Here is a 21,792-nt window from a genome sequence, read left to right as displayed (position 1 = left end):
GTACTTTGAAAAGCAACCCGTATACCCGTGTAAATGTGGTGTTCCTTTGAACGTCATGGTAGACTGTTTGCTGAGGCCAGGCCAGCACAAGTTGGGTGGGTGGATGGGGTCTGTGCTCAGCCCTTGGGGGCCTGCCTTTGGGAGCTGCTCCCCCCTCAAGTGTATAGGTTTCCCTATCCTCCTAAGTTTGGTCCTGACTTGGGCTGTTGACCGGCTGCTACAGTGATGTCCTGGCCCTTTCCCAGGGCTCCTGTGATCAGGGCTCCGGGCATTCTCTGGTCTGAGAAAATCCCCCAATTCCTATTTGTCATCCACCTTGTTTCAGGCCCAAAGCCCATAGAAAAAGTATTTCTTACCACAAGATTTTAGTGTTAAACCCAGCACTGGAGGTGGGAAGGAAGAGGTATGATTAGTGAAAGGACAGTCTACTTAAAGACTCTTCCTCCCTTTTGAAAGTATTTCTTTATCCTTGATTTAAGTGTCTCTTCCCTGGTGTAATTCTTTCCTTTGGGAGAACATCTTATACCCTAACTTTTCGATACCTCATACAAATCCACTCATCTCAGATACTTGTGATTTCAGGAGTGCTTTAGCCAAGGCACACAGATCATCAAGTCCTCTTTATGAGTTTTTTTCCTCTTTCAGATTTTTGTAACTGCCGTAATATAGTTTAGTGGAGTAGAAGCAAGTTTCGAATTATTGTTTTTTAAAACTGAGAAAAATAAAACATAAGGAGACAGCTAACCTTGCTTAAAAACTCTCGGACTAATTAGTATTTTGGTAGTTTTATTCATCCAGCTATTGCTCTTAGAAATAAGATTGGATATAGAAATGTAAGGATCACAGAAGAAATATAAATCTGACTTAAATGTAGTAGAGCAAATAAAGAAATTTGATACTGTCTTTTTTTTTTTTACCTAAAATGCCTCCCATTTGCAACAGAAACAACATGTGAAGCAAAAGTTCTAATGTTTGACAGATAGCAAATAACTAATAAACCCACGACCAGATGGGAGCCATCCTGGGCTTACATAAAAGCTGGCTCTAAAAAAGGCTTTTTAATCATCAAAATATTTCGGCTGTTTTTTACATTCAGGGCAGGTATGTCTTAATGTTAAAAAGAGGGATTTTTTAATTTTTAATTTAAACACTTTCATGTTCTAAGAAATTTATTAAAAATAACCCTAGCTACAGAAGTATCATAAAAGAAAAACATAAAATACACACTCAGAAATAAATTACAACTCCAGTAAGTTTGATCACAAATAAATTGTGTGGGAATGATGGGTCTTTATTGTTTTGGGTGCCAGGCATGTATTGAGGGCCAGAAGGTAACAGAAGCTGCAGATAGAATCTGGATGCTTGCTTTCTGACAGAGTTTTAGACAGAGGGGGATTTAGCGATTTTGCATTCTGAAATTTGTTATCTTGTTTGGGACAAATTCTGTTCACTTTTCAGCCCTTGTTCTCATCCCACTCCTGTTATAATGCACAGATCCTTCACCAGCAAAACTCACATGTCTTTGCTGATAATTTATGCAAATGGTAGGTAGTGATGGCAGCTCATGTTCATTGTCAATTAAAAAGGATGTTGGAGAGGTCCGTTGAAGACTGGACCCTCTACTAAATGGCCACTTGTCAAGAAGGTGGCTCATGTAGCCTCCCAGCTTTCATTTTATTAGAGAGGATTCTCTTGGTGAGGGAACCAGCTATATTGAGCCTTTGACACTTGAGAACAAGATCAAAATGGGCCTGAGAGCAGGTAAGGACAGCTTCCCTTCCAATGTTTTTCACTTAAAATAAGTGCCCTGCTCAGGATCTGGGTATTGACAAGGTCCTTCAGAGTCAGTCACCAGAATACGATAAGACATCTCTCAGTTCTAGGTGGTTTCTCAGGGCTTCAGGGCTATAAGTGATGCCAGAGTAATTTGTGAATCATACTTCAACTGGTCTTTAAACCAGGAAAATATATTTAATTTTGTTATCTCATTGCTTTTAAAAAAATATTTTATTGTCTTACTCAGTCAGTTCAGTTGCTCAGTTGTGTCTGACTTTTTGCGACCCCATGAACTGTAGCACACCAGGCCTCTCTGTCCATCAACAACTCCCAGAGCTCTCCCAAACTCATGTCTATTGAGTCAGTGATGCCATGCAACCATCTCATCCCCTGTCGTCCCCTTCTCCTCCTGCCCTCAGTCTTACCCAAGATCAGGGTCTTTTCAGATGAGTCAGCTCTTCGCATCAGGTGGCCAAAGTATTGGAGTTTCAGCTTCAGCATCAGTCTTTCCAATGAATATTCAGGACTGATTTCCTTTAGGGTTGACTGGTTGCAGCTCAAGGGACTCTCAAGAGTCTTCTCCAACAGCACAGGTCAAAAGCATCAATTCTTCGGCACTCAGCTTTTTTTACAGTCCAACTCTCACATCCTTACATGACTACTGAAAAATCCATAGCTTTGACTAGATGGACCTTTGTCAGCAAAGTAATGTCTCTGCTTTTTAATATGCTGTCTAGGTTAGTCAAAACTTTCCTTCCAAGGAGTTAATTTCATGGCTGCAATCACCATCTACAGTGATTTTGGAGCCCCCCAAAATAAAGTCTGCCACTGTTTCCCCATCTATTTCCCATGAAGTGACGGAACCAGATGCCATGATCTTAGTTTTCTGAATGTTGAGCTTTAAGCCAACTTTTTCATTCTTTCACTTTCATCAAGAGACTCTTTAGTTCTTCTTCACTTTCTGCCATAAGGGTGGTGTCATCTGCATATCTGAGGTTATTGATATTTCTCCTGGCAATTTTGATTCCAGCTTGTGCTTCCTCCAGCCCAGCGTTTCTCACGATACACTCTGCATATAAGTTAAATAAGCAGGGTGACAACATACAGCCTTGATGTACTCCTTTTCCTATTTGGAACCAGTCTGTTGTTCCATGGATGGTTCTAACTGTTGCTTCCTGACTTGCATATAGGTTTCTCAAGAGGCAGGTCAGGTGGTCTTGTATTCCCATCTCTTTCAGAATTTTCCACAGTTTGTGGTGATCCACAAAGTCAAAGGCTTTGGCGTAGTCAATAAAGCAGAAATAGATGTTTTTCTGGAACTCTTTTGCTTTTTTGATGATCCAGTGGATATTGGCAATTTGCTCTCTGGTTCCTCTAAAACCAGCTTGAACATCTGGAAGTGCATGGTTCAAGTATCCCTGAAGCCTGGCTTGGAGAATTTTGAGCATTACTTTATTAGCATGTGAGATGAGTGCAATTGTGTGATAGTTTGAGCATTCTTTGGCATTTCCTTTCTTTGGGATTAGAATGAAAACTGACCTTTTCCAGTCCTCTGGCCACTGCTGAGTTTTCCAAATTTGCTGGCATATTGAGTGCAGCACTTTCACAGCATCATCTTTTAGGATTTGAAATAGCTCAACTGGAATTCCATTACTTCCACTAGCTTTGTTTGTAGTGATGCTTCCTAAGGCCCACTTGACTTCACATTCCAGGATGTCTGGCTCTAGGTGAGTGATCACACCATCATATCTAGGTTGTGAAGATCTTTTTTTGTATAGTTCTTCTGTATATTCTTGCCACCTCTTCTTAATATCTTCTGCTTCTTTCAGGGCTATACCGTTTCTGTCCTTTATTGTACCCATCTCTGCATGAAATGTTCCCTTGGTATCTCTAATTTTCTTTAAGAGATCTCTAGTGTTTCCCATTCTATTGTTTTCCTCTATTTCTTTGCATTGATCACTGAAGAAGGCTTTCTTATCCCTCCTTGCTATTCTTTGTGGAAAGTATGCTTTTTATTTTATGTCTTTTTTATGGTAATTCTGTTTGAAGGCATCAATCCTACTAGTTTTAAGTTTCTGTTTGTTCAGAATCTTAAGTTTTCAGAGCCCACGGAGATATCCCATTGTAAGTTATGAAAAAGATAGTGTCTAATTCTTTTATTTGAATATGTCCTTCTTTTAAATAATGTGGTAATAGCCTAAAATGAACCTTTCTTTCTTTGAGAAACAGCTTGGCCCACAGTATGATGAGTGACTTAGAAGAGTCTGTGACCCTTGCAGCTGGGTCCCCCTCAGGGTGCAGGCAATGCGCAGGATGTAATAGTTTTCTCCCATTCCACCCAGGAGGCTCGTTTAGGTCATAGGCACTAAACCACAACGCAAGTAACAGTTGAGGTCCTGAGGACTGGACCAACATTGAGTCCATCTTGGTACTGGTTCCCATTCTGACCTTGGTCTCTGTGATTATCCCTATTGCAGGTGAGTATATGTTCACTAATGGGCAGAGACAAGCTTTGTGTGCAGATTTTCAGGTACTGCTACTAGCATAGTATTCTTCCCATTTTGCTGAAACTTGTCCTGTGGCAAGTATGTTTCTCTTGAAACAAGATAGCTACGAAAACACCCTAACCAGCAGCGTCTCTGCCACCATCCAAGACAAACCTCTGGTGTGGTACCACTGAGGTGTGAATTGGGAATTAGCTAAGAAACCCAGTTAATTTTCTAGTCCATCTGCTTTGCTATTCACTGAGAGTTTTCAGCACTCCAATAATGATTTTCTCAGCATGGGAAGGTCTCATCCTTTTATCAGTCTTAAGGACATTTCTAGCCTCTAGATAAATGAGTACTCAGGAAAAAAACATACTTGTTCACTTACATCACTTATCTTCTGGTTCAGTTATAGTCTGTCCTTAACTGCTTACCTCCTTCTCCAGAAGCTTCCCAGACTATTCCAGTTGGCAGTGACCTTGTTATCTTCTATACCAGGGGTTGGTGATTTTTAAGTAAAGGGGCAGATAGTAAACATTTTCAAATTTGTAAGCCGTACAGTATGTTTCAGCATTACATGTCTGTCATTGTAGAACCAAAACAGCTGACAACAAATGCAGACTATCTAAATGAATAGGTTTGGCTGTTTTCTGAAAAGACTTTGTTTATAGCATAGGTAAAAGGGGCTGGAATTAACTCAGTCAGGAGTAGTTTGCTGGCTCCTGTCCTACACTAAAAACATTTCTGTGTCAGTTGGGTTATCTGTTAATACCTTTTTTAAAATTGGTCTCTCATAGAAGATATTCTAGAGAAGGTATTAGCTACCTACTCCAGTATTCTTGCCTAGAGAACTCCATGGACAGAGGAGCCTGGCAGGCTACAGTCCATGGGGTCACAAAGAGTCAGACACGACTTAGTGACTAACATTTTCAGTGTTACATAAATTTTCATCTGTGCATAAAGAATTTATTGTATGCAAATAGTTTTCTCAATAAGTTTTACTTTTTCATTGGTTGAAGTTTCTTTGTCTCACCATCTCCAAGCATGTTATCAGTATCTGGGATTTGAAAAGTGATTGAACTAAAGGAGTAGTTGAGCAAAAGTAAAGGTATCGTTTCCTAACAAACGACTTAGCTTTGGAAGAATTTTGTTGATCAAGGTGCTTGCATTTGACTTGAAAAGGCAAGTCCTCCCTTACAAGGACGGTTGTGATGCTAACAGGAATATGTGTGTTTCTGAAACACATACATATGGTGACTGAATCTGCACTTAGTGAATGAGTGATTATATTGGTTTTGTGTCCTGGCTATTCTTGCCTGCCTTCAGGAGATGGCTGGGAAGATAACGTGGGGCAGGCTTGTCTTTAATAGATACCATTTGGTTGGTGGCTTGGAAAGAATGTGAATTTCTATAAAGTCCTTCACAGACAAGCAAAATTTTAAATCCATGTTTATCAATAAATGAAGAAAACCACTTCTTGCTTGGGAGGAGGTCAGAAATCAGTTAATCTCCCTTTCCCTTTAGTGAGAACATTTCATGAAAGAATGAAAATATAGGGAGATTGCTGACAGGAATGAAGTGAATTGTATGTTTTCAGGTCCTTTATATTAATCTTCTCTCTCATCATCTTTGTCAAATATGTGGCTTTCACCATGGTCTGTGTGTGCTTAGAAAGGAAAGGAAAGAAAGGCCTTCAGTTGGCCATTTATGCTTGGAAAATTCCACAGACAGAGGAGTCTGATGGGCCACAGTTAGTTCATGGGGTCATAAAGAATCAGACATGACTGAGCAACCAAACCCGTGCATGCACGCATGCACACACACACACACACAATCGCGTGCACACACACACACATACACACACCTACACAATCTCTTCCTTCAGAGGGGATCTGGAAGGTGCTTTGGAAACAAAAGAGGAATACAAAGGCTAGATCAGGAAATGAGAAATGAGTGAGAGAAACAGGGGAATCTTCACTTGTCTTTGTCACCAGGAGTGATTGACATCAGAAGAGTGGAGAGGAAGAAGGGAGCTTAAAAAGAGCTAAGTGCATGCGCAAGGCTCAGATGGTGACTGATGGCAACCTAGCCGTTAGCAAGCCTTTCTCTGTATTGCTTGTTGTTTTCAGAGTACCTTGCAATCAGCTTTTTAGTCCCCTGTCTCAGTCACCACATGAAGCTAACTGACAGGCGCCTCTCTGCTTTAGCATTGAGGACAAGTGACCTGCTGAGGGTCAGGCAATGAGTTGCTATGGAAGTCATTAGTCCCTGGGTCATCTCTCTTGGATTAGCAAAATTCTCTCTCTCTCTTTCATTTTTAAAGACAACTCTAACCTTGGAAAACTTATCTACTCATTGACCTGATTGTTTTCTAGGATAATACTACTACAGAAATTCTAACTTTAATCTTTTTTTAAATTTGCCTTTCTTAAAGCTTTATAATGTCACTTTTCAGAACTTTTCAGAAAAAATTTAGCTGTGCATTTTAAAGTTTAGCCAGCTCCTTTGTTTAGGTAATGATCTCATAATTCTGGCCCTTTTATTTCTCTTGAATTCTTCACCTAGAGACTTCAGGAGAGATTTCGGGAGAAATAAAAATTTTTAACCAGGCAGACTTGGTTTGTGGCATTAGCTGTTGTCAAAAAAATCTGTATGGAAGGGTAAGGTAAAACTGCTTTCTATTTCAATTATTCCGTCTTTTCTTCCCAGAAGCTCACATAGGCTAGACAAAAGCAGTAACCTCAGTTTTTGGAAGGAGAGATGCTGACATTTGTTGTTAAATTGGTTCAGTGATAGTCACTCAATAACGAGTGATCACTGGGCTTTCTCTGCTTTTCTTAGTATAACCAAAACAACCCCTAACAAATAGGGAATGGAATTTCTGTAGATCATGGGAGGCTGATGACTTGTATTGGCAACTCAGTTAGTGTTTTACCTCTCAAGTATTTTTTTAAGCATCCCTCATATACAGATACTGTTTCAGATAGTGGGGATACAGCCCTGAATAAAATAGTCATGCAGCTTACATTTTAATAGGTGGATTATTGTTTGAAAGCTGTAGATACATAGTAATGGGACGTGATGATAACTGTAAAGAAAACAAAAGCAGGGTAAAAAATTGAATGGTGACTGGAGTAAGGGGTATTTTACGTGGAGTTAGAAGAAACCTCTCTAGGATGTGACATCTGAAGAGGCCTGAAAGAAGGAAAGGCTTATGACTGGAAAAGAGGATTTCAGTAAGTGAGAACAGCAAGGACAAGAGACGTAGGTAGGATTGAGATAGGTGTGTTTGAGGAAACAGGAGCTACAAGACTAGAATGGCTGGAACAGAATGCTTGGAACAGAAAGTAACAAGACATGAAGTGAAGTCTGAGACAGGGGACAGACCCTGTGGGTTCTATTGACCAAGGTCAAGTGGGTGGATTCTGGGTCTTAGTTAATGAAAAACCATTGGAGGGATTGGGTGAGGGTATGGTGTCATCTGTTTACGTTTCCCAAAGGTCTCTGTGAATGCTGGGTGGAGACTGGAATGAAAATGGTAGAGGCAGGGGGAGGGGACTTAGGGACACTCATTAGGGAGCTGTTTTGGAGGGTGGAGGACTGATGGTAGCTTGAAGTAGGGGTGGAAATGGTGAGGAGGCGTGGGAGTCACAACACTGTATCTTTAAGTAGAGCTGATGGAGCTTCATGACAGATTGGATGTGGACCTAGAGGAAAGAAACTGCATGGGTTCGGCACCGACCACCCCAGGAGGAGCTGTTTACAGAGACTGCGCAGCGAATGGTGGCCGAGGGGAAAATCAAGGATGACCCTTGGATTATGATCTAAGCAGCTGTATGTATGACTGGTGGCGCTTCTTACTGAGATGGGGAAGCATGGAAGGAGCAGGTGAGGGGTTTCAGGGGAATCAAGTTCTTCGGGCTGTGGGAAAGGTGAGCTGTTGGACACAGACGAGGTATCACATGTAGAGTCAGATACATGGAACTTGGGAAAGGTCAGTGCTGAATATAAAAATTTGAAAGAATACACGACTATGGGACTGAATAAGCAATTTTTGTGAATGCATGTTTAGGGGGAAAAAAAAGTGGTTTGTGGACTGTGCCCTGGGACATGGCACGAGTTAGAGGTAGGGGAGAGGGGAGTAAATTGTTTATGTTAGAAAGTAGTGCAGAAATAAACATATTTGTAAAATCACTTATTTTCTTCCTTCCCTAGTAAGAGCTGTTTGTGAAAATTGAGCTCAAGTCCCCGTGATGCTTCCTTTTGAGCTCTAATGGTGCTGTCACTGATGGGAGATCTCAGTTCTCCCCACTGGTGATATTACTGCCATGTGTAGCAGAGGCTATGGGGCCTCGGTTCATTTGGGCCCCTCTCGTTTTTATAAACCTTTCGCACTCAGATCATTGTGAATTGCTCCGAGGTAGCGTTTTCCACAACTGGCACAGCTGAACTGCAGTCTGACAGGCAGTGTCCTTATTTGTGTTATGAATGCCTGTCCTAGGGTGGTAACCGCCCTTGGATGCAGCTGACTCTTTGAACTTCTCTGTTGACCTCTCTCGTATCTTGACCTCCCATTTTGTGTGGGACCCTTGTGGACTGCAAGACTCTTTGAAAAAACTGGAGATCCTTCCGTTTGCCAAGGCCCAACCAGCAAACACCACCTCACAAGGATTTGTCTTAAATTTCTGTTTACTCCCTGGGGCTCTAGCTCTTCCACTGGGCTCTGAATTGCTGAGGTATTTAACACAATCATTACTCAGCTCTGCTCTGCAAGCCAAATGCAGTGTTAATTAGCATTACTTTTTTGATTTTGCATCTGCACAGTCATTTGTGTTCTAGGCCTTGAACTCTCACTCCCCCTCATGCTTTCCTTGTTCCCCACCCCCACCACCTTTTTTATAAGCTCAAGACTTAAAAATATTCAGATATGTTTATCTCAACAACAGTGTTGTACACTTACTACTTAATGTCAACCTGATTGGAAACCCATTTAGATATCATCTTTATTTTTTCTTTTGCCCTAGAAATTTCAATCTTTCTCAACAGGGAGGTGTATGGTTAATACAGAACAAGAATTAAGCACGTAAACTCTTTACTTTACAGAATGATGTAAATCTAATTGTCCACATTTCCTACCTATTGTTGAATAGCTTTTTTTTTTGCTATGCCTTTGTTGTTATTCTTTGTTGTTGCTCTGGCTGCAGAGATAGAGGGTGTTCGCTGTTCTGGCCCTTTCAAGATACTTATTCTTTTCTTCCTGGGGTTTGCCCTCTCCTTGTAAAAAGGCATCCTGCTAACCTATGTAATTTCTTTCATTTATTATTATTATTTTCGGAAACTGCATTTAAATATCTGCAGGTTTCACCTGGCGTCATAGATATTTCAGAATTATTTTCTTTTCCAAGAATGTATTTTCATTATGGCATGAAGTTCAAGTCATTTACAATTTAAATATTTTGCAAGCTCCTATTTTACTTGTCAGAAGTAAACCATTTTGGGGAGTATTTGTGAGAAAGATGCTTTTGTGCTTTATACTGTTAATTCCCTCTTTGATGTTGATTTTAAAATCTGATGAAAGGGTTAGATATATTACTTCCCTTGGCATTTCCTATCCTGGTTAATGACATGACCAGTTAGCTGGTCCCCATCCTGGAGTCCTCTTTCAGCCTCCCTCAGCCTCCCTACCTACATTCAAATAAATATTAAAGCTCATAAGTTCCTTCCCTTTAATCCATCAATATCATCCTTTTTATTCTTTCAGCTGTTGTCCAGTGTAAGTGATGAGTAATCATTGTTCATTTGAACTTCTTTGTTAATCTCATAATCGGACTTCATCCCAGACTAGCTTGTCTTCACACCAGCTAGTCTGGTAGCTCAGCTGATAAAGAGCACACCTACAATGCAGGAGACCCCAGTTCAGACCCTGGGTCAGGAAGATCCCCTGGCGAAGGGATACACTACCCGCTCCAGTATTCATGGGCTTCCCTGGGTGGCTCAGACAGTAAAGAGTCAGCCTGCAATGCGGGAGACCTGGCTTCGATCCCTGGATTGGGAAGATCCTCTGAAGGAGGGCCCAGCAACCCACTCCAGTATTCTTGCCTGGAGAATCCCATGAACAGAGGAACCTGGCGGGCTATAGTCCATGGGGTTGCAAAGAGTCAGATGTGACTGAGCGATTAAGTACAAGTCTTGTCCCACCCAGATCAAGCGCCACATTATTCCCAGAACAATCTACCGAACCACATCAGGTCTTGTCATGCAGCTCATGCCTCATCATAGAATAAATTTCAAATCCTTTATATGTTACAGAAGGTTCTTCATCATCTCACCTCTTGCCGTTCATGTCAGCCTCATTTCTTGCTACCCTGTCCCTAATGTTCTAGCCTCACATTCTTCTGAACAACTTCCTGTTTCCCTGAATGTGACAACTGCTTAAAATTTCAGGTTGTCTGAATTGGAGCTCCTCACCACCTCAGCTGTGACGTCACAGACCTCAGTCTTAGACACTGTCTGGCATGATAAATGAGTCCTACGTGTATGCAGGCTAAGTCACTTCAGTCATGTCCGACTCTGTGTGACCCTATGGTCCACAGCTTGCCAGGCTCCTCTGTCCATAGGATTCTCCAGGCAAGAATACTGGATTGGGTTGCTGTGCCCTCCTCCAGGGGATCTCACTGACCCAGGGATGGAACCCATGTCTCTTATGTCTAGCCTGCATTGGCAGGTGAGTTCTTTACCAATGATGCCACCTGGTCAATGAATGAATAGTACCTTCTTGAATCCTTAGCTGGGAACTTGTGAATACTTATAGATTGACTGGCCTATACTTAATGAAGCTGAGAATAATACCTCTTTTGATAATAACTTTTTTTATATTCACCATTTGGTGTTTGTCATTATACAATGATTTTGATGGAAATCACCATATACTTTGGATGCCTCCATAATGTCTTATTTCTACTTTTGGTTTGCTAACCATTCCTAGTAATCTTTTCAGTTACTTTTTTCCCCCTTTAACATATTTGAGCTTGCTGCAGCTTTAGAAATAGAAGGAAGTGATTCAAGATTTTCAGAATAAATTAAGTTTGCTCTGGCTAATAAGAAAAAAATAATAGAAATTTAGTCTATATTTAAATTCTGATGAATCAGAAAAAAAGAATGGAAATTTAGTCTGAGTTTAAATTCTGTAGACATCACAGAAATGTCAGTTTTCTTTGTTTCAGACCATTTTAGCACTCTAGAAGTATGCTTTAATGACTCAATAAATAGTTGAGTACCTACTAACTACAGAGTACACAAACACACAATTAAAACATTTACACAACTACTTCTGAGATGATAGAGGAAAAACCACTGTCCTGCACATAGATTTTTATTATCCATTAATATATTAAGTTTATTGAGCAGCGTCTATGTGGAGATAGGGTACTGGTTATTATTATTATGATTATAGAGATAATAAAAGTCAAGTGCAGTGACCTTAAGGAGCTCCAAGATACGTGAAATATTACTATCAAACGGGACAGGGCTATGAACAACAGTCTTATCAGCTCACCTTGCAGTGAGCGGTCAGGGTAATTACACCCTCTGTCAAACCATGAAAGTAGAGTCCCCATGATCACGACTTGTTCATCAGAGCCAGGATGGAAGCAAGCTTTTTCAACACCTGTTCAAGAATAAAAGAAAGAATATGAATAAATATGAAGGAACCAGAATCAGGAGAGTGACATCCAGGATCACACCAGTATGGAATAAGAAAAGCATGGGATGCAGAAAACTATCACGGGAACTGCAAATCCAGAGAGCAGAAAGCTAGAATAGGAAATAGACTACTCTCTCAATAACTGTGTTGAGCTGGAATCCTATTGTATTTCATTTATACCATGACTCACGTAGCACTCCAAAGTGAGTTGCTAATAATTCTCAACAAATTCATTAGATGACTTCATCAAATTTCAAGTCTCAAAATCTTTGGGTTATTACAGCTGCAAGCTTTATGTAACTGTTGTGGCCGCAATTCTGGGTCTGGAGTGGACAAAGTCCTTGGGCCCACAGCTGATGTTCATCTGGTATGTACCAGTTCTTCTGCATCAGTTATTAACATGCTTCTATTCTGACCTCCTCAAGCCCATGGGTCAGTCCTGATGCTCCCTAGGATCTAAAGGATCTCCTTGCAGCCCAGGAGCTAAAGGATGAGTACCTGGAACAGAAGACCTTCAGGGCCCCAAGCCAAAAAGAAAAAACAAAGTCACTACAAAGTGTAAATTACTGAGAACAAGCGGCAGGCCAACAGTTCATGTCTTAATGGATATTATCATATAGTAGAAGCTCATATGAGCTACTCTTAATAATCTTTTAATTGACAGCACTTAGGAGAGTCCTAACACGTAGCAGGGGCTTAGTAATTGAGAGCTGTTATGATTCAGAGGCACCCTCCAGGAGTCTTCTTCCTATTGAGGAGACAAACATGTTAACAGACTTAGCTACATCCGGAGAGAGTGGTCTGTGTTCTAGTCCAGTGATCTCTGATTCCTCTCTGCCTATCACAGCATGCTCTCATCTGCCCTGGGATGTCGTTTCATGTGTCAGAGCCCTCATTTCTATTTGTGGGCAGTTTTATTCTTTCTTGGTGTGACTACTTAAGGGCAGAATCTTTACCTTTTGTTTCGCTAAGGAAGATACATTTTCTCCCATAATGTTCACAAAGCACCTCTGCCAGTTTTACTCTCTGTGGGATTGGTGTCTCTGTTTTCAAGGCGCTGCAGCGTATTGTCTCTCTCCACTCTGACAGTTCCTTGTCCTCTGGACTGCTGCCCTGAGCCTGCCCATTCTGTGTGCTATTTCTGCTAGTGTTATTACAGTAGGATGTATCAGGTATTTTTAATACTATGCCTTTTGTTAGAGTAATTTGCTTTTGAGGGGGGGGAGGTGGAAATAAAGATGTCTTTATACTTAGATCACTTGAGGTCTTAAGCTCAGAGAATTTCCTTTAAAATCATCACAGGCTCCATCACAATCTTGTGGGCAACTTGTCTTCACATGCAAAATACAGAGATTCACTAGGTTCACTACATTCAAATTTCTCAGCCTGAGACTATTGACACGTGGGGCTGGATAATTCTGTTGTAGTGGGCTGTCCCTGTCCTGAGCATTGTCAGATATTCAGCAGCATCCTTGTCCTCTACCGACTAGATTCCCATAGAAACTGCCCAGTTTTGACAACTAAAAATATCTGTAGGCCTCTTTGCCAAATATCTCCTGCTGGGGGCCAAATCACCTGAGGTTGAGAACTGCTCTAAATAATAAACATGTGAAAGTAGATTGACAAACAAGTTATAAAATGTGTTGACAAGCAAAGATAAAACATTTGTGATAATGACAGCAATTACTTAGCACTTACTGTGGGCCAGGCATTGTTGTAAAGCTCTTTTCATGTAAGTAACCAAACCTGTAGACTGACGCTCCATTGTAGCATTACTATCCACATTTTATAGACTAGGAAACTGAGGCACAGAGAGATCATGCCACTGCTAAGTATCAGATTAAGACTCTGAACCTAAGCATTGTGATCCTATAGTCAACAGTACAAACTTACTGCGCTTTTCTTTCAACAGAAATTTCTTGGAATCGAAATGTACTTGGCATCATATGGGATATTATCTTTGGTAGGTGCTTAGTAAATACATGTGAAATGAAAAAATGAATATCTGTAAATCTAGGAAATTATCTAATATTTTAAGGTAGTATTGAATAGATTCTTTAATTTAAATAAGAAGTACTTTTCTGTGAATACAGTCAACTACTATCTATTAGACCAAAGCAGAGGGTCTCTTAGCATTTCTAAGTCTATTCTCAGGAATCTGTTGGAAAAGACTTGTCAAAGTGACCTTTAAAATCTCTTCTTATCTGAGCATTTTTTTGTGTGCTGTTGCAGTAATGCAATATGTCAGAATGAAGACTGATCAAACTGAGCAAAATATTATTTCCAAAGCATCTGCTCTTGCCATATAATAAGGAAAAAGATAATTCATCCTCACTCTTAAACTAGGCATGCATTCTCATGAGGTATGAAGCGCACAGTCTGATAGTTTGACCTAGCTTCAGGATTTATAAAAAATTAAACATCTTTAACTAACAGGAAACCACTTTAGCCGATCAATCTTCAGGCTTTCATAGTTGGCTTTCTATAATAGGTAAGGGGGCTGGACTCTAATGTTTGTTACAAATGCACTACATCTGATTTATATCAAAGTGGGAAGCATGTATTTATGATAAAATATAAAAACATAATATTCTCCTATTCTTGTTAAAGACTTTTAAAAAATGTACTTCTATGAGGCAAAAGACTGGAAGCTTCTAGAGTGTCAGTTAAATATAATTTTATTAAAACTAGTAAAATATAACCATAAAATAGCAAGAAGATAATCACAAAAGCTTTATCTTGCTAGTTCTCTTAAATCTCACATCATGAATTGCAATAATTTTCTTCCAGGACCATAAGTAAAAAGTGTTCTGGGACAGTAAGTATTTTCTTTGTGTTTAGATGATCTTTTAAAAATTTGAATGGTTTTATATTTTTTCCTAAATTTCAAAGGTCAGTTATTTTAAGGACAATAATAGAAAGTATCCCAGATACCATGTCATAAAAAAAGGGTAGTAGGGACTTCCCTGGTGGCCCAGTAGTTGGGACTCCGTGCTTCCAATGTAGGGGGGTGTGGGTTCAATCCCTGGTTGCGGAACTAGGATCATTCATGCATAGTTACCATATCTTTTGTATACATTCATCTATCAGTCAGCACTAAGGTTGCTTCTGTATCCTGGCTATTGTAAATAATGCTGCTATGAACATTGGGGGGTATCCTTTTGAATTAATGTTGTTGTTTTCTTAAGATATATATTCAGGAGTGGAATTGCTGGGTCCTATGGTAGTTCTCCTTTTAGTTTTTTAAAGAACCTCCATACCATTTTCCATAGTGAATTCATCAATTTACATTCCTAGCAACAGTGCACAAAGGTTCCCTTTTCTCCACATTCTCACCAGTGTTTGTTAGTTGTAGTCTTTTTGATGATAGCCTTTCTAACGGATGTGAGCAGGATGACCTCTTTGTGGTTTTGATTTGCATTTCTCTGATAACTAGTGATGTTGAGCATCTTTTCATATGCCTGTTCACCAACTGTGTGTCTTTGGAGAAATGTCTATTTAGTCTTCTGTCCATTTCTTAATCAGGTTTTTTTTGGATACTGAGTATTATGAGCTTTTATATATGAGCTTTTAAAACTCATATGTATATATATGAGTTTTATATATATGTATATATGTGAGTTATATATATATATATGAATTTTAAATATTTTGAATATTAACTCCTATTGGGCATATAATTTGCAAATGTTTTTTTCCCATTATGTGTCTTTTCATTTTGTCAGTGGGTTCCTTTGTTGTACAAAAGTTTTTAAGTTTAATTAGGTCCCATTTGTTTATGTTTGTTTTTGTTTCCTTTGCCTTAGGAGACAGATCCAAAAAAACCATTGCTGCTTTATGTCAAAGAGTGTTCTGCCCATGTTTTCATCTAATGTTATGGTGTCTGATCTTACATGTAGGTTTTAATCCATTTTGAGTTTATTTTTGTATATGGTGTAAGTAAATGTTCTAATTTCATTGTTTCACATGTAGCTGTTCAGTTTTTTTCAGCACCATTTATTGAAGAGACTATCTTTTCCCCATTGTATATTATCAACTCCTTTGTCATAGATTGACCATAAGTGTGTGGGTTTACTTCTGGGCCCTCTATTCTGTTCCATTGATCTAAGTGTCTATTTTTGTGCCAGTATTATACTGTTTTGATTACTGTGGCTTTGTAGTATAGTCTGAATTCAAGGCACATGATAGCTCCAGCATTGTTCTGTTTTGTCAAGATTTCTTTGGCTATTAAGTCTTTTGTGGTTCCATATAAATTTTAGGGTTATTTGTTCTAGTTCTGTGAAAAATGTCACAGATATTTTGATAGGGATTGCATTAGGACTGCAGATTCCTTTGAATAGTATGGACATTTTAACAATATTATTTTTTTTTCCAATTCACGAACACAGGATATATTTCCATTTATTTGTATCATCCTCAATTTCCTTCATCAGAGTGTTATAATTTTCAGAATACAGGTCTTTTACCTCCTTGGTTAAGTTTACCCCTGGGTAGTTTATTCTTTTTGATGCAGTTTTAAATGTGATTGTTTTCTTGCTTTCTCTTTCTGATAGTTCATTATTAGTGCATAGACAAGCAACAGATCTGTGTATAAATCCTGTATCCTGCAGCTTCACTTAACTTACTGGTGAGCTTTCGTAGTTTTTTGGTGATGTGTAGAATTTTCTCTGTATAGTATCATGCCATCTGTAAACAGTGACACTTTTATTTCTTTCTTTTCAATTAGTATTTTTATTTCTTTTTCTTGTCTGATTGCTATAACTAAGACTTCCAACACCATGTTGAATAAAACTGGCAAGAGGGGACATCCTTATCTTGTTGCTCAGCTTAGGGGAAATGCTTTTAGCTTTTCACCCATTGAGTATGATGTCAGCTATGTCATCATAGCTGACACATTTAGGCTATGTGTTTTTTTTTTTTGTTTGTTTGTCTGTTTTGGGTGGTAATTTTAGCTTATGTTGAGGTGTGCTTTGTTTCCTGATCTAGGGTATTTGTTTATAATAGTAGAATTTGTGACTTTTATAATGAGTACTTACCACATATTAAGTGATCTGTAATTTACTTCTTATATGTCTGGATGTGCAGCATTCCTTTGCTATTAACAAAAGAGCAATGTTAAATAACATGCAAAATGCTAAATAAATGCTAAATAGAATACTAAATACTAAATACTTTTCAGGTTAACTGTATATAAAGTAGCTGATGAGTACACAGATTTCAATAGCAGGGTCATTCATGCATGCTTTTTAGGGAAAAAATGAATTTGAATTTTTGGAAAACTGAAGAAAACAAAGCAAAATAGAATTCCTTAGAAAACAGGAAATGACTTTGTTAAGGTGTTTGGGAATTGTTCTCCAAATTCCTGGATAGAATTTGGGTGTCCCCACTTCAGGTTCTGAATTTGCCAAAAATCACTCCAGCCAGAATTAGTGATGATTTATATTCTATGAATCTGTCTTCAAAAAATAGCATGATTGACAACTGTAGAACTAGCAGAAAACCTTCATTATATTTTACTTGAAGGTCAAAAATGATGGCCAGTCCAGAATACATTTTTCCAAGACCTGATTTAAAACAAGAAAGTTGCTGAAATGAGTAGAAAGTCAATAATCCTGATTCTAAAAGAGTACCTTTTCCTTTAAAATGATATCTTCAAGTAGTTTATTCATTTGTGAAAATCTGGCCCGTATCAGCTCAGTTCAGTTCAGTTACTCAGTCCTGTCCAATTCTTTGCAACCCCATGGACTGCAGCACTCCAGGCCACCCTGTCCATCACCAACTCCCAGAGTTTACTCAAACTCATGTCCATTGACTTGGTGATGACATCCAACCATCTCATCCTCTATCATCCCCTTTACCTCCTGCCTTCAATCTTTCCCAGCATCAGGGTCTTTTCAAATGAGTCAGTTTTTCGCATGAGGTCACCAAAGTATTGGAGATTCAGCTTCAACATCAGTTCTTCCAATGAATATTCAGGACTGATCTCCTTTAGGACGGACTGGCTGGATCTCCTTGCCGTCAGTCCAAGGGACTCTCAAGAGTCTTCTCCAACACCATAGTTCAAAGGCATCAATTCTTTGGCACTCAGCTTTCTTTATATAGTCCAACTCTCACATCCATACATGACTACTGGAGAAACCATAGCCTTGACTAGACGGACCTTTGTTGGCAAAATAATGTCTCTGGTTTTTAACATGCTGCCTAGGTTAGTCCTAACTTTTCTTCCAAGTAACAAGCGTGTTTTAATTTAATGACTGCAATCACCATATGCAGTGATTTTGGAGCCCCTCAAAATAAAGTCTGTCACTGTTTTCACTGTTTACCCATCTATTTCCCATGACGTGATGGGACCAGATGCCATGATCTTAGTTTTCTCAACGTTGAGTTTTAAGCCAAATTTTTCACTCTCCTTTTTCACTTTCATCAAGAGGCTCTTTAGTTCTTTTTCACTTTCTGCCATAAGGGTGATATTATCTGCATATCTCAGCTTATTGTTATTTCTCCCGGCAATCTTGATTCCAGCTTGTGCTTCATCAAGCCCAGCGTTTCACATGATGTACTCTGCATATAAGTTAAATAAGCAGGGTGATAGTATACAGCCTTGACATGCTCCTTCTCCTATTTGGAACCAATCTGATGTTCCATGTCCAGTTCTAACTGTTGCTTCTTGACCTGCATACAAATTTCTCAGGAGACAAGTCAGGCGGTCTTGTATTCCCATCTCTTTCAGAATTTTCCACAGTTTGTGGTGATCCACAAAGTCAAAGGCTTTAGCATAGTCAATAAGGCAGAAATAGATGTTTTTCTGGAACTCTATTGCTTTTTTGATAATCCAGTGGATATTGGCAATTTGATCTCTGGTTCCTCTGCCTTTTCTAAAACCAGCTTGAATATCTGGAAGTTCATGGTTCGTGTACTGTTGAAGCCTGGCTTGGAGAATTTTGAGCATTACTTTACTAGCATGTGAGATGAGTGCAATTGTGTGATAGTTTGAGCATTCTTTAGCATTTCCTTTCTTTGGAATTGGTATGAAAACTGACCTTTTCCAGTCCTGTGACCACTGCTGAGTTTTCCAAATTTGCTGGCATATTGAGTGCAGCACTTTCACAGCATCATCTTTCAGGATTTGAAATAGCTCAACTGGAATTCCATCACCTCCACTAGCTTTGTTTGTAGTGATACTTCCTAAGGCCCACTTGACTTCACATTCCAGGATGTCTGGCTCTAGGTGAGTGATCATACCATCGTGATCATCTGGGTTGTGAAGATCTTTTTTGTATAGTTCTTCTGTGTATTCTTGTCGCCTCTTCTTAATATCTTCTGCTTCTGTTAGATCCATACCATTTCTGTCCTTTATTGTGCCCATCTTTGCATGAAATATTCCCTTGGGGGTATCTAATTTTCTTGAAGAGATCTCTAGTCTTTCCCATTTTATCGTTTTTCTCTATTTCTTTGCACTGATCACTGAGGAAGGCTTTCTTATCCCTACTTGCTGTTATTTGGAACTCTGCATTCAAATGGGTGTATGTTTCCTTTTCTCCTTTGCTTTTCACTTCTCTTCTTTTCACAGCTATTTTTAAGGCCTCCTCAGAAAGCCATTTTTCTTTTTTTGCATTTCTTTTTCTTGGGGATGGTCTTGATTCCTGTCTCCTATACAATATCATGAACCTCCATCCATAGTTCTTCAGGCAATCTATCCAATGTAATCCCTTGAATCTATTTCTCACTTCTACTGTATAATCATAAGGGATTTAATTTAGGTCATACCTGAATGGGCTAGTGGTTTTCCCTACTTTCTTCAATTTAAGTCTGAATTTGGCAATAAGGAGTTCATGATCTGAGCCACAGTCAGCTCCTGGTTTTGTTTTTGCTGACTATATAGAGCTTCTCCATCTTTGGCTGCAAAGAATATAATCAATCTGATTTCGGTAATGACCATCTGGTGATGTCCATATGTAGAGTCTTCTTTTGTGTTGGAAGAGGGTGTTTGCTATGACGAGTGTGTTCTCTTGGCAAAACTCAATTGGCCTTTGCCCTGCTTTGTTCTGTACTCCAAGGCCAAATTTGCTTGTTATTCCAGGTATTCCTTGATTTCCCGCTTTTGCATTCCATTCCCCTGTAATGAAAAGGGCATCTTTTTTGGGTGTTAATTCTAGAAGGTCTTGTAGGTCTTCATAGAATCATTCAACTAAAGCTTCTTCAGCATTACTGGTCGGGGCATAAACTTGGATTATCGTGATACTGAGTGGTTTGCCTTGAAAATTAATGGAGATCATTCTGTCATTTTTGAGGTTGCATCCAAGTACTGCATTTTGGACTCTTGTTGACTGCTATGGCTACTCCATTTCTTCTAAGGGATTCTTGTCCACAGTAGTAGATATAATGGTCATCTGAGTTAAATTTACCCATTCCAGTCCATTTTAGTTCTGTGACTCCTGAAATGTTGATGTTCACTCTTGCCATCTCCTGTTTGACCACTTCCAATTTGCCTTGCTTCATGGACTTAACATTCCAGGTTCCTATGCAATATTGCTCTTTGCAGCATTGGACTTTGCTTCTATTACCAGTCACATCCACAACTGGGTATTGTTTTTGCTTTGGCTCCATCTCTTTATTCTTTCTGGAGTTATTTCTCCACTGATCTCCAGTACCATATTGGGCACTTACCAACTGGGGAGTTCCTCTTTCAGTGTCCTATCATTTTGCCTTTTCATACAGTTCATGGAGTTCTCAAGGCATGAATACATATATTGCCCCCTTTTATGAGATTAATCCTCTACAATCTGTTTTGAGTATGTTTAAAAAGAACCTTTTACAAGATGCTGAAAAATTTGCTATTGCATGTTGTCTCAACTTTCTGAAAATGAAGATAAATGACTGCTTCTTCTAGTAGGCTTCTAACTGGTCATAGATATTACCTTAGTTTTCATGGTTATTGTAATAAGTTTTGTTACAGTGGAGAGGCATTGGGATTTAATCTCACTCCACATTAAATACAAATGAAAGAAATTTTTATGTTTTATTTGGTTGTTGGATACAAAAAACATGAAATCTGTGAGATGTGTAAGTCTTGGAGAGAACCAATTTTAGAATATAGAGCTCATTTGTGTAAAAAAAAAACCAAAAACCTGCATTCATTGCTAATTATAATCCCAGAACAAAACTGTGCAGATTCACAGGGGGGGTGACTTTTCAGCCATGCACCATATTATAAATTGTTGGATATAACTCTTTATGATGGATATAGACACTGACATATGAGATGATTACTGAGAGAGCAAAGTTTAAATTAGTGTTGCTTTGAGGAAATGATCATTGTGGTTCAACTGCAAATATATGATTTTCTCTGCTATATGTGAAGAGTATGTGTGACTTTCTTACTTAATAGGTAACTCATACTTATTTTGTAGACTCAGAAAAAATTTTTGTGAGTACCAAATGCTGGTCGACATTGCTCCCTTTCTGATTTCACTTCAGACCATGGTATATTTTCTTTATTGTTCGGCCTCCAAAAGTCTGAGAAAAGTAAAAATTAGACCAGTGCTGTTTACCATAAAGCAAATAACAGATTAATGAGAACTAAAAAATTATTTTCTCATTTTCAGTCTCCTAAAATTAACTTAAATATTTGGACACTGGAATTTTTAGACTATATTTGCAGGTTTTCTATATTTCAAAAATTGTTTATTATTCTTTAGGATGTAGCATTCTTAGAAGGTCTTAGTGAAAGTTGGCAGGGAAAGGAAATTATGGACAAATGAGTTCATTTTGTTTCTGTTCATTTTAATAAAATTACAGTTTGGTCATGGAAAAAACCTGAAATTTAGG

At 38.9% G+C, this 21,792-nt stretch overlaps 1 protein-coding gene across 6 annotated transcripts in view; it reads left to right on the top strand.

The window, feature by feature from the left end:
• CCDC85A (coiled-coil domain containing 85A) overlaps positions 1 to 21,792 on the top strand; it is a 215,713-nt gene that overhangs the window by 180,384 nt on the left and 13,537 nt on the right. The gene's annotated exons all lie outside the window — the stretch shown is intronic.

Source organism: Cervus elaphus, chromosome 11 (genome assembly GCF_910594005.1).
Source record: "Cervus elaphus chromosome 11, mCerEla1.1, whole genome shotgun sequence".
Classification (NCBI taxonomy): Eukaryota; Metazoa; Chordata; class Mammalia; order Artiodactyla; family Cervidae; genus Cervus; species Cervus elaphus.
This window is presented reverse-complemented; position numbering and strand designations above follow the sequence as displayed.